This window comes from Diuraphis noxia, unplaced genomic scaffold (genome assembly GCF_037042655.1).
Source record: "Diuraphis noxia isolate RWA-SAM2 unplaced genomic scaffold, SU_Dnox_SAM2 contig0005, whole genome shotgun sequence".
Taxonomy (NCBI): Eukaryota; Metazoa; Arthropoda; class Insecta; order Hemiptera; family Aphididae; genus Diuraphis; species Diuraphis noxia.
In genome coordinates, this window is record NW_028301715.1 from 15,112,021 (window position 1) to 15,126,514 (window position 14,494).

The 14,494-nt window shown below is 25.8% G+C and overlaps 1 protein-coding gene across 2 annotated transcripts in view; it reads left to right on the plus strand.

Annotated features, from left to right (window-relative positions):
• The first annotated feature begins 2,207 nt into the window (after positions 1-2,207).
• Positions 2,208-14,494, plus strand: part of LOC107171931 (trace amine-associated receptor 1) — a 54,322-nt gene continuing 42,035 nt past the window's right edge. Inside the window, exon 1 of one of the 2 annotated variants that reach the window (XM_089228445.1) lies at positions 2,208-2,328. The gene's annotated coding sequence lies outside the window, so the exon portion shown is untranslated. The remainder of the gene's footprint in view (positions 2,329-14,494) is intronic. The other variant, XM_089228446.1, reaches the window with a different exon arrangement.

Here is a 14,494-nt window from a genome sequence, read left to right on the forward strand (position 1 = left end):
TATGAATTTCTTTATTTTTCAACTGCTATTGTAATAATATGTTAACAACCTTGTATTAAATTATCAAGATTTTCTACCTAAAAAATAAATTTTTATCGATTTTAATTTTAAAAAAAAACTAATATTGATTGAAAATTGCATATACCTATGAATAGTTCAACTTAAGTCAAATTTTTCTAAAAATTTCATGATGGATAGAACATAGGTACTATTCGGTGAAAATTTCATGTATCAATGGTCATTCGTTTTAAAGTTACATAAAAAATCAAAACCGATTTTGTCGAAATCTGATTGTACATAAAATTTCCTGTTTTTCCGTTAATTTTTTACTTTTTATCCCCCAAAGTATCAACTAGATTCACTTTCTGATTTAACAAGTCACTGAAGTTAAAATTCGAAGCATTTTTACTGCCCCAAAACGTAATGACAAACATAAAAAAAAATATTTATGGTTTTGATGAATTTTTGTCAATATTTGAACTTCAAATGCTAATAAAAAAAACTTGTGCCAATGTATTTATATAAGTTTTTAATTACTATAAGAATAACTGATGAGGAACTATGTATTAAAAAATTTTCAAGTATTTTGATAGGGCCAAAAAATTTTTTTTGAAGTGTCGATAAATTTTTTTTAGAAAAATTGAAAATTTCAGTTGTCTATAAATATCTCAAAAAATTCGAAATATTTTAAAAATTAAATCGTGTAAAGAAAATGCCAATCTAAATAACTGATAAAATTTTTAAATATCTACGACTTATACTTTTTGAATAATAACAAATATTTAAAATCATTTGAGGATAAATCGTTATCGTTACGCTATTTCGTAAAAATTTTAAATTCAAACGCACTTAAAATTTTTCCTATAATGATGTTTCGAATTTTCTCTATAGCTACTTGAAGGAAAACTTATAGAAAACTTAGTGTTGTATTTTTAATTCTTAGTTATAAACACAAACAATTTTATGATTTTTCAACTTCAAAATTACTTGCAAATTTTCGCGTTTTCGACATATTTCGTAAAAATTTGAACTATAAACGCTTATAAAAAAAATTGTGGCTAACGATTTTTAATTTTTTTTTAGCTACGATAAGAACAACTCATAAGGAACCTCACAATAAATTTTCAAGTTTTTCTGGTCGTCCAACATTTTTTTACCGGCCCTTCAAAAAAAAAAAATCATACGTTATCTTTTGTAAATCATTTGAGTAAATTAGCTATAATTAATATTTCAAACAATTTTTGGAGATAGAACATCCAAAACCTCTTTCTTTTTATATTCAGATAATGATTTTTTATTTTGAATTCGTATAGATTCTAATTATTTTATTTAAAAATATAACATGTTAGTTATTATGTTTCTTTAATGAACCTAATGTAAATTTAAAACTTTTTAAATATTTTTTTTTTTTTAATGCATATTATAAAATTAGTGTTAAGTACATAATACATTATGCATGTGAAGTTTATTGTTGTATCCTATTATAGTAGTAAAGTATTTTACAACTAATTTAGAATGTCATAAAAACATATAAAATAACGTGAATTTTACAAATTTATATTATAACGGTTTTAACGGTGATTATAAGTATATTATTTTCTATTTTAATTGTATATTGATCTATTTTATTTTTGTATCACTGTATTCAATATTCATATATTTTATAAAAAAAAACATTTAAAAACATGTGTTTTATTTGAAAAAATGATGCTACTATTTAAGCTTTAATAGGGATCTAATATTCTTAAAAGAACAAGTTTCAAAATATATAAACAAAAATTATAATATTTAAAAATGTCCCATATTTCTATTCAATGTTTTAAGTACCTATTTATCACGAGAGAAAGGTATAAATGCCAAAAACAATCATTTTATTACCTATCTAATATTAATTTTAAAATGAATGTTTGGAAGTGCCTAAGTAACTTTGAACTATTGTCTACCTATTTTAAACTCGATTATAATAATATAAAATATACATTATGCGTAGGTACTATGTTATAATTATATAATTTTGTGTCACACGATCATCAATCGAATTCAATATCGGAAAAACCGTGAATCTCTTATAACTGAAAATAAATATGTGTGATTTTTTACTGTGTGCGCGCATTCGTCGTCTGTATAGACGTGTAGAAATCTTTGCTCGTAAAGTTGCTTTTGCACAGCATGTATCGTGAACGCTTGCGCTTCTGTCTTTTTGTGGTGCGTAATCGCCAATCGGCGTTTCGACTCGCGTAACGGACAGTGCGTTCACGACTTCGGTTCCGCGAGCATACGACCAACCCTTAACCGAAATCAAATTAGACGAACATCGCGAATCTATTGGTAAGTAATTTCTGTCATTAAATTTTATTTTAGATAATTGAATTTTTTTTTTAAATTAAATTAATTATTTTAAACTTTTTTGCGCATATCACTATATTTTTCAAATGTACTTTAAAAAATGTTAAATGTAAAACTCGATTCAAACAGAAAATAAACGTGAATTGTTGTAATAATGTTAAATTATAATAAGATTTATACATACATTTAGCAATTCATGTTATATTATTATATTGTTATACAATTATTGAATTGTAACACGTTGAAAGTATACAAACAAATTATATGGAAATTCATTAATGTTAATTAACGATTGGTGACTGCGTGTATTATTTTTGATATATTCATATTTGTATTAGGTAGTACCTATTTGTTTACTACCTATAACTAAATTTTACCTGAAAATACCACGTAATATGAAAATTTTATTTTCAAGACCCAATATTAAAAAAAAATCCGATTCATATTAGAATAAGATGGATACTTATCTTATTTTATTATATTTAAGATTCCAAAAATAACTATGTTTATAATATCTATAACTATTATAAAATAATAAAGATAAAACTACTAAAAAAATAAAAACATCGACTTTCAAAGTAAAACAAGATGCATATTTAAGTACCTAGAAATTATAAAATTATTTTTCCTTTTCCTTTTCTTAACAATATCTTTTGAAAATTTTTCTTTAATTAGCTGATCAAGATTTTTTTAAATAATATTAGTTTTTTTTTTTTTTTATTGGGGGTTGAGGCTTCGACAACAAGGGCTATATATTAGCCTGGAAAAATATTAGTTTTATAATTAAAAAAAAAAAACATTTCATTTATTTAATACGTATATAAATAAAATGCATTAAATAAAATAATACCTTATATGCCTAATCTGTATCACATTTACTCATTGACCATTGTGGCATAACTCCATAAGGTATAGATTGTAAATTTCATATGAAAATAAATAAATAAATAGAATAGCAACAAAATATAAAATTAAATGCTAAAATGTACCAATAAATTTCTAAATGCACTATACAATATGTATACCTTGGAGAATATCAAACTATCACATACATAATACAAAATACATTTCTATAAAGACTACTTGGAACACTATATTACATATAGGTAGCTATTAAATTATTAATATATAATCATATATTACTTCAATACGAAAGCCTTAAAAGGGTAGTGGTGATTTTAACTAATGGATCTAATAATTAATACTATTAATTTAGATATCTTTAAGTTGGTTATTCATTCAAATATACTTATTTTCAAAATATTATTTTAAGATTAATTAAACTTAAACAGCGGATTGTAAAAAGTAAAAAATATGTATAAGCCCAAACCATATTATAATAAACTTTTTACGACTTACCGATTGTAATTACGCCGCGAATCGTTAATATTACACTTTTCGATATAATGATTATAATATAATTTTTTAAGTTTTCTCCCCTTAATTGTATTTCATCTTGTAAATTACACTAATTTAGTTACTATATCTACATCTCTAGGTATAGATAGCGAAAGCTAGGAGTACCTTATTATATGAAAAAAAAAGTTACTATAATATTATGTAGTGATAAGATATTGTGTTTTTACTTAGTAAAATTTTAAAAAAATTAGGATTTATATTAATATTTGGAATATTTATCAAATAGTAAATACAATGATTTGAACTAATTTAGTTGAAGAACAATATCTAAATTATAATTTAACTATTAACCATTTACTCAAGTAGGTAAGTATGTACAAATGTGCAAAGTACCTATGTAGTCATATTATGAACTGTGAATTAACAACGCATTACCAACTATCCACTCTTCAGAATACCGAACTTTAACCTTCAATTAACTCACTGGGAGTACGTTAAATTAAAATGTCATGCTGGATGATATCCAAATAGGTTTATTGTAACAAAGAAACACGGTGATCACAATCGCAAACAATGTAACTTTGGATCATGGGATGATGCACAAATCTCTAGGCATTTTCTTCCTTTATGCAATGACCCAAACAGATGATACAAAGGATTCGGTGTATTCGAATAGACAAAGACGTTTACAATCCTTAAACACCACAGAAAATAAATCCTAAACAATGTTAATGTTCTTTGTCACAAAGTAATATTTTAGAATAAGGGTGGGTAAATGATAATGTTTGGTTTTATAAAATTTTTGGCTAGACGTCATTTTTTCATGAATTTATTCGTCATCCTAGACCTTTTAATAGTGGAAGCAATGCTAACGCGGTACCCGCTACGGTTCTCGATACCACGAAAAAAAAAAAAAAAGACCTTTTATAAAAACAAATCTCTTATACTTTTTATCTAAAATTTATGAAAAAACAACGATTGAAAAAATAGTTACTTTTTATTGCTTAAGTTTAGATACTTATATGTATTTCGTATTAAATTTGGTTTTAGTTTCTGAGCGTGATAGATAATTTATTGGTATTAACAATGATGTGTTTCTGTGTTTTTTATTTTGTTTTGTATTTAAATACACTTTTTATACAAAAAAGCCCCGTAGTTTTCTTAAAAATTACAAAAAAAAAATGAAAGATAATACTACTGAAAAATAAATTTTTAACAGAGTTAATTTTGTTATTTTGCTGTATCCAAAACCAAATAACGCAGATACTTAAAATGATCATTAAATTAATATAATATAAAGTATTTTCGAGACCTAATATATAACTTTCGAAATAGATTCTTTTAAGTTAATTAAAGATATTTAAATTGCTGAATTTAAAAAAAAAAAACGTTCTATTAATTTATCAACCTCAACAATTTAATGCAAAATATTTCTCATAAGCTTTTAAAAGTCCTAATCGTAATGAAATTGAATACTTAAATAAAAAATAATTATTTATACAGTAATTTAAAAATAATATTAACATACTCAAAAATATATGATATACTATTGTGTTATTAATGTAACATATTATATTCTAATTTCTTATCATATGCCTAAGGCAAATATTCACTCAATTGTATTAGTATAATAGAAAATATAATACTTTATAAGTAAATTATATATAAAATTATTCAAAATATAGGTGCCCAACTTCGTTTCCTCTAAGAACTGTTTTTCGTGTGCAATGATTTTTCATTCCATTCAAATTTAAAACATCTATTAAAGTAGTCTACTCAACAACATTGCATATTATGCTTGGCCAGTGCACAGTAGAGTGACTGCAATAGTTTTTAATTATCTATACATTTGTTCAGTAATTATCGCGCTGAAAGAATATTTGAAGGCCGTTTTCAATTACCATTTGAAAGATATAATATTATTTTATTTATTTCAAGCTAACATAAATAAGAATCTTAGTTCTAACGAATTATCTGATTAATAGTCACATAATAACAAGAATTTATATACTAGTAAATAGTAGGTAATACAGCTCTAATATAACGACTGGTAAAGCACAATACTTACCTGCTATCTGACCCGGGCTATCGACCATAAACATATTAAGCTCTTGACGGCTGATATATTAATGTATACGTATATGTATATGATATTTTAGATACCTATTCGGCTATTTATATATATACATACATATACATAAAACAAGCTTCACATTTGTCTAACACTGATAGTATCACATTATCCATCTTATACTAATTTAATTAAAAATATATATTTTTTAGTTAGTTGTTTAAATTTTCCAAGTTATTACAGCATAAAATATATACATACCATATTAAGTTTACTTCAAAATCAGTAATATAATTATGCTCAGAAAATCTTCAATAATAATTAATAATAGGTACTTAGAATTTTTTTGATCTAGACGCTAATCCGAATAAAGTAGATATTATATGAACTAAACCGGTATACTTCGGTAACTAACATTTTATTTTTTTTATAATTTTATCAACATTGCTGAATATTCAAAAATTGTATTTAAGAATCTTAAATTACGATTGATTAACGTAGATTATCTTATAAAAGTATTTAAATATTTTAAATCAATTTATAATATCGAAAAATATTTTTTATGATTTATTACCCTCAAAACCACCTTATTATTTTATTAATATGTTAAATTTACGTCGTTAATGTATTTACAAAACACAATCAATAATTAAACTCATGTCAATCCGCCTCACTCATTATTTAAATCTTTTAAACAGAGTCGTGAGTGTTTGTATTGAAGTATATTTTTAAACTTATTACTTATTATTAAATATAGTACCTAATTGTTAACTTAGTCACTTAACTTTAGGTAACTGCCCAAATTTTGATTCTACAATTTCATAGTTCAATATTGCTCAATACCTACCTATGTTCACGTATAATGTACAAAAATGTATTCAACTGAAGTTACTCAAAATATGTTACTAGAAAACTATATAGGTAGACCAAGAATAATATATAATGTAAATGTGTAATTTGAAGACTAGATAAATATTATTTTTGATCATTTCAAAGGAATACGTTAAATATAAAGTACCTACCTATCTAAAATAATAGGCGTTCGATTGCATAGAAAGCTATTGTTTGAGAATTCAAGACGACTGATGTTATTTTAAATAGTATATAATAAAAAAATTCGTATGCAAAATGACTGCGAGGGAAAAAAATTTTAATTCGCAGGATCAGACATCAAACAAAGAAACCGTTTAATTCGACGTTGATGAGAAAATAAAATGTTCCATGACAACTGCGCATAATAATATCTGTACTTACATAATATACAGATGATTTTATTATTTTCAAATCGCATAACATTATTTTACTGTTTTAGGCGGGTTTCCACTATACACACGTTCGCGCAAATCCTTTGCTGTGATTGGTTGGTTCGGTTAGGTTACCACTTGATTAACCACTTTACCATGTTATTGTTGGTTATAGCTGAACATTTTACGTGTACGCGGCACACGCGTTTAGTTGAAACCTGCTTCATATTATGCAAACAACTGCTACCTTGGTCGTGGTATCTGTTACAATACATTCAGTCCGCGGGTTTCCAATATACGCGTGTGCCGTATACGCGTATAAAATGTTCAGCTATGTCCAACAAAACGGTTAAATGGTTAATCGTGTGGTAACCTAACCCAACCAACCAATCATAGCAAAGGATTTGCGCGAACGTGTGTAATAGTGGAAACCCGCCTTTATACATATTATTTATGTTGGTACCTACCCAATTGATGTTTGGCGATTCACCGGGCTTTACGGTTTGCGCGCCAGTCGACGCGTAAAATCCATCGAACTACATAATAAATATGTACCTACCTAGTTCAATAGTAACATAATCACACGTTCGTCTGTTATCTGCAAATACGTAGGTTGACAAATACGCATAAGATTATTATACAGTAACCAGAAATAAGTCGAGACTCGATGTGTAGTACACTTATGACTTATTAGTTTTTTTCTAGTTTTTACTGACAGTTTCGGGACTACGAAAAAGGTTTCTATACAGGGTGATTTTTTATGTGGGTACACTAATTATCTCGAAAAGTATTTACTTTTTCAAAATTTTTTTTTACATGGCTTCAAGTTGTTAAAATCCAACGTTTTTATTAAAAAATTATATTTTTAAATATTTTTTATCCTTATCATTTTTTAAGTTTTTTAGTTTTTTGAATGACAACATAGAGTTTTAATTTCATATTCCAAAGCAGAATTTTTTCTAAGTATTTTGATTCATAAAAATCGAATTTAGGGCTAGTAGTTTTTGAGTTATAAGTATTTAAAGTTTAGATTGGCAGAGTGGAGTGGTACGGCGTTACCCTGCAAAATGTTTGTCCACTACTCCGCTTGTCTAAACTTTAAATACATATAACTCATCAACTACTCGTCCTAAATTCGATTTTTATGAATCAAAATACTTAGAAAAATATTCTGTTTTGGAATATGAAATTAAAACTCTATTTTGTCATTCAAAAAAGTAAAAAACTTAAAAAATGATAAGGAAAAAAATATTTAAAAATATAATTTTTTAATAAAAACGTTGGGTTTTTAACAACTTGAAACCATGTAAAAAAATATTTTGAAAAAATTAAATACTTTTCGAGATAATTAGTGTACCCACTTAAAAGAATCACCCTGGATAAACATCGATATAATAATAGTATGGAAGCACTTCATTTTATCCAGACAATAAGACAGATTTAATTTTGACATAACTTTTGAACGGCTTTAACGGTTGAAAAATAAATAAAAAAAAAAAACAAGCATAAAATACCGATAAATAATTTATATCTTTTAATAACAAAATCATATACTACAAGCTGACACGCTGCAGTTAGAATGCAGTCGTCAACTATCAGCAACTAAAACTATATTATTTCAAAAAACAACTGAGAAGTAAATAAATTTACTATGATTATAATATTATTTTCGCTTTACTAGATCCATCGGAACTTTCATCCTTGAAACAAATCTCGGTGTAAGTTCATATGTTTTGTTTGAGTCAGACAAAGCCGGAAAATTGTCGCTTCAAATCCCTTTAAACCCTTAGTAAAATCCGGTCCCTGTTTCGGCCAATAATCGTCTATTATCTATTTCACGATTTTACGTACCTATACGCGCATATAATTTTATAAATAAACTAAAACATGCACAATATGTATAGTAATAAAACAATCGTGATGGATATTGAAAAGATAGACAAATATTATACAGTATACAGGTCGTTATTATAATACCTATACCTAGCTACGTATATTATAATCCATATTTGTTTTTTTGCTTCAAAGGGAATATTAGACTAATATAATATAGCTTTGTGTACAATATTATTGGTGTTTGCTCTCGGAGAGGGTAATTATTGAGACTTACCTATTGACTATTGTACACGACGTAAACCCTGTAGTTAATATTAAAACACATTAATATGCACAAGTAGACCTTCGGTGTTCGGTATATATAGTAATATAGTCGTTTGAACAATGCGATTCCGATCTACGATTGTTGTACTCCAAAGAACAGATCACTGCAGAGAGAAATCAGATATGTATTGCAGATGGCTGATGGACAGACGATATAATAGTAATAATATAATAAGCTCCGATGCAACTATAATATTATACAGTAAACCGTATAATATAACCCACCGCTTTATGCGTCTGGCCGATCATCCGGTGTTTTATCGTTAATAACCACCGCAATATTGCTCTATATATCTTATTTATGTGTGTTATAATAATGCGAGTTCACATGTACACCGCAAAAGTAGAAAAACATACGGTGACAAATCGAAAAGCTTGTCGTACGATCTCAACGTTTTAAACCGGGCAAGTAAAACGAATCGGTCTTCCAAATGGTCTGATCATTATTGATATTTGTCACAATATATTTTTTTTTATTTTCTGAGCAGAAAAAGTTACAAAAGTTTCACTTAAACCTTATGGTAAACATGGAAAATCGAACACAGTTGGTATACATATACTTATACGAAATACAAGCCTTCCAAATAGGTAATTTTTGAAAAATTTCAACTTTTTTTGAGAAAAATAACTCCAATAGTTTATATCATGTATACCTGCCATTAATATAAGGTATAAAATATTTGTGTCCAAGGTTCAAAAGTTTAAATTATTCGTTTGTGCATATTTATAATCGATTGTCTTTAATAAAATATAAATAATATGTTATGTTCTGAAAAACCAAATAGCTTAAAAATTATAAAATGAACATAATTAAAATGTCGTTAAAAGCTGCAGTTGATACCTACTTAAATATTAAATTTGACCATACTGTAACTTTGCCAATTTTGTAATTAGAAAAAACTTCCTTGGCCTATTATATTTAATTCGTTATAAATTACTACCTATTATGCATCTCACACTGGCATGATAATACAATTAGATTATATTATTCCAACGTACTTTACAGAGCGAAGCACTGTATTTTTCTATTTTGATAGACAAAAAGTTATTATTCAAACGATTTTCGTTATATATATATATGTTTTATAAAATATTATTATGGACAATTATGATTAAGTACGTATAATATCATATTACAATGTTAGTTTCAGTTGTAGAAGTATGTGTGTATACATATACACAATATGTGTACCTATAGATATAGTTTATTCGACATTCATGAACTTGTTAATATAACAAGATATTTTATTATTTTCATCACAGATGTTATTTATTTTTTTTACGTTTTACACAATTTATTGTATAAATACTTAATACACATTAATTTCAATCGATGCCCATTGTCCTAGTTCAAATGAAAATTGTTTTAAAACACAAAAAACTGTACATGCATTTTCCGTGGACATAATACAATAAATGTAAATAAAAAAAATCAACCGGAATCAATTTTACCGATAACTTATGAGTCATAAATCATAGGTATCTATGCGATTAGTCCAGACTTGATGTCGAAGACCACCGCATAATATAAGTGAAAAAAAATAATTTATCCTGTAGATCTTTAGGGCTATCTGCAGCTGTATCTCAACAGTCAATGATATGTTATATTCCTGTTGATAATGTAGATATGTACCTAACTAAAAAAAATAAAACATGAAATGTAAAATAAAGTCTGTAGAAATGTAATTTAAACTTTTTGAGTTCCCATCACGGTCAAACTATGGTTTACAGATATTTTTGAAATCGAAAGTTTTATGTTTTTAGTTTTAATTTTAACTAGGTATTTTATCCACACATGTTTTTTTCCTATAATCTTCTTTTATCATTTTATTTTATTCAGTAGAAAAAAAGTGTATTTTATTTGATGTAATTCTCTACAGAATTTATCTAGCATTCACTACAATATGCAGTATTGTAGTTATTCTTACATTTTATACACATCAATTTTCTGTTTGGAAAAGACGAAAGAAATGGAAATGCCTTTCAATATCCTTAACTTATACGAGTATAGTTCTAACGTAATTGCTTGATGTATGTTACTCCGATAAATGGACATTTGAAAACGACACTTAAAATTAAACATAAATATCATCACATCATTTGCGACGGAAAGGTTGTAATTCCCATAAGAGTAATATATGCAATAATACTTTACCCTTTTAGTCGTTGTGTTCAAAGTTTTAGACCACTACACGACACTAAGTTGATGTTAAACAAGTATTTGTATTTGGCACAAACTTGAAACTTAGGAGTACCTCTCTAAGTACTCCTTTAAAATTCTAAAACGTTGAAAATTGTTCGAGAAAAATTGAATTATAAATCATGTGAACCTGTATAGAAATCAGTTTATTGAATTATTAATTTCTCCACTATAATTTCTAGAACAATATTTACATATTAAATAAGTACGAAGAACAATAAATACCTAATTTAAATTTCCAATCACTTGTTCACATTTGATAATATGAATTTAAATTAGACATAATATTATATCCTATTATGAGTATTATGATTTATCTCAAGCATAATAATGAACACATCACAAATTATAAGTTATTGCATTTTGTCAATGTTTACAAGTGTCATTGAAAGGAAAAAATACAGAAGTATAAAATAATACCTAATTATACGAGAATGATAATTCAAATATTGCTATTGAATTAAAAAACAAATTGATACTTTCTCTCATCAGAGTAAATTTGTCGTTAGAGTAAATAGAGTATAATAATGAATAATGATGCTAAATCAGAAACACAAAAACAGAACTTGTATCTATTTTATAATACTTTTTGAGAAGTTGAGACTATTTTTTTACACTCAATTTCAAATTCCTAGTTGTATATACTAGCTATATACGTAATATATGTTTCTATAACTTCTAATAATTCAATAATTTAATTCTGTCTTTTTATACCGAGAGTCGACTTAATACTAATTTGTTAATCGGTATTATTTAATTAATTGTTTCCATAATCTGTTTGGAAATTTGCAAAAGTATAATTTACAAATGAAACCATTGAAGTAAAAGTTATTCTCCAAACATGGCTTATATTTGTGGTTACCATTCTTACGTATATATATATATATATTATATACACGAATAATGAATATAAATAATTAAATTACAATATTTGAATAAAAGTTAAAATGTAAGTTATAATTTTTATTAAAGCTCACAAAAATTAATTTGAAAAAGTAATTACCTATATTATGAATTAGTTTTAATAAAAAAAAAATTTGTGAACTGTAAACAGTTTATAGGATATTTCATAATTTGTATCAAATCATATATTACATTATTTCAATTGTTTATCCGTATAAAATAAAAGATATACTAGAAAAGAGTTTCATTATATTTATATTAGAAATGCTGTTAACTAACTAATGACCTATATACTTATAATCTAATATGGCTACCTAGTACCTAATGCTTTCAAAAATTTGTCAGTGTATTTAAAAAACGTAATGATCTTACCCTTAATGTTTTCAACAATTTCATGTGATTTAACATTAACGATAATGTAATAAGTACATATTATTTTATCCAATGAATATGTTTGCATTATATAGGAATATTTAAAAGATAACTCGAAATTAAGTATTGAATGTCTTTATCAGCTTTAGATTTTTAATCCCCTTTTATAAAGTTTGGATGAAAAATTCTTCACACGAACGTTATGATGATCGTGTAAACATTTTTGTACTTAATCTTTTTTTATATCTCATATTTCAGTTCAGGCAATGTGCCAACATGAAATATAAGTTACGACGGCTTCTGGCCTCGATTTTCCTTGAAACGTTAGAATGAATACTAGGATATAGGCATCAATATTTTTAATATAGTCCCTCCTTGTAAACACTGTTTTTTAAAAACCTTATTTCAATTAATGTTTACTTGTACCTATATTTAAAGTTTTACTCTTTTTTTTTTACAGAATATAGATGTTTGTACACAATAATATATTTGTAACTTATATTATAATCTATACCTATGTGGAAAAATATTTACCCATTCTTAACTAGTCATTTCAATTTTAACGCAGTGACCTGCAGTACCTACCTATATACATATAATAACATTCAAACCCTGCACAAAAAGGAGTTACAAACACATAGAATTGCAATTGTGTTTAAATATTTATATTTAAAAAATATTATACTTTATGTTAGTGTTCTCTAGTTAATCAATAGAATTTCGTACACAAGTAAATAAGGAATTCATGAAAATGTTTATTTTGTTGATAAATATAAATAAAATATCCGAACTGTGAAACACATTATTACTTGAAGACAACACTTATTTTGTTATATTGCATTTACGTCGTCTCCCCTCGTTTTTCGAGGAAGACCGCCGTTGCTGTAATGCTATAATATAACTTATTATGTCAGACTCAACGCTTAAATGTAAACTAATAATTTGTGGCTCTTCCAACATCACTCATAAAAAAAAAATCACAAATGACAATACTAGCAAAAGCGTATCAAATCAATTTTTGCTAATAACGGTTTTCATTATCTTATACAATACATCATAATATTACCTATTATAATATTCATCCGTCGATCCCACTATAAACGAGATGTCAAAATGTGTGACGATGATGCGGTTATTTTGATATTAATTTCAATATTTTATCTGTATTTACTATTTGGTAAGAATTTATACTGAATAATTAATAGATACGGTTAATTATTTCTATAATGAATAAAACAAATATTTATACACAACATAACAAACTTTGTTTCTTCAATTTCATGTAATTATTTGTAAATAACTTCAATAGAATCTAGATCCATGTAAACTAAATTTAATTTAATACCGCGAGCTATCAAGAGCAAGTAATAAGCATTTATATAGGTTTAACTTGTAGCATATTTTTTTTAACACAAGTTTAAAAAATTTGCATGACTAAAGATTCTTAGTGAATGAGGGGAAGGGGAGAAGACAAGTAAACTGTTGATTTAATTAAACAAATTTTTATCCCTAACATTTCATCATTATCAAATTTAGTGAATCATTCAATTAAAGTAAAGGTACAATTTCGTTGGATACTAGAAATAAATAATAATTTAATCAAAAATTAAAACATACTTGTTAATAATACTTGATTTTATATAAATATATACTTAATATAAAAAATCAATAATTTGTTTTTATATTCAAGTGAGTGAAGCTGAAAGACGAGTATCCAAGATCCGGTCTCTGTTTCCTGTCTACTTTTTATAATTTATTTATACTGTTAATCAAATACGTATTTAATATTTTTAATAAAAAGATATTTCTATAAGATTATATTACTTAACAAGAGTCCAA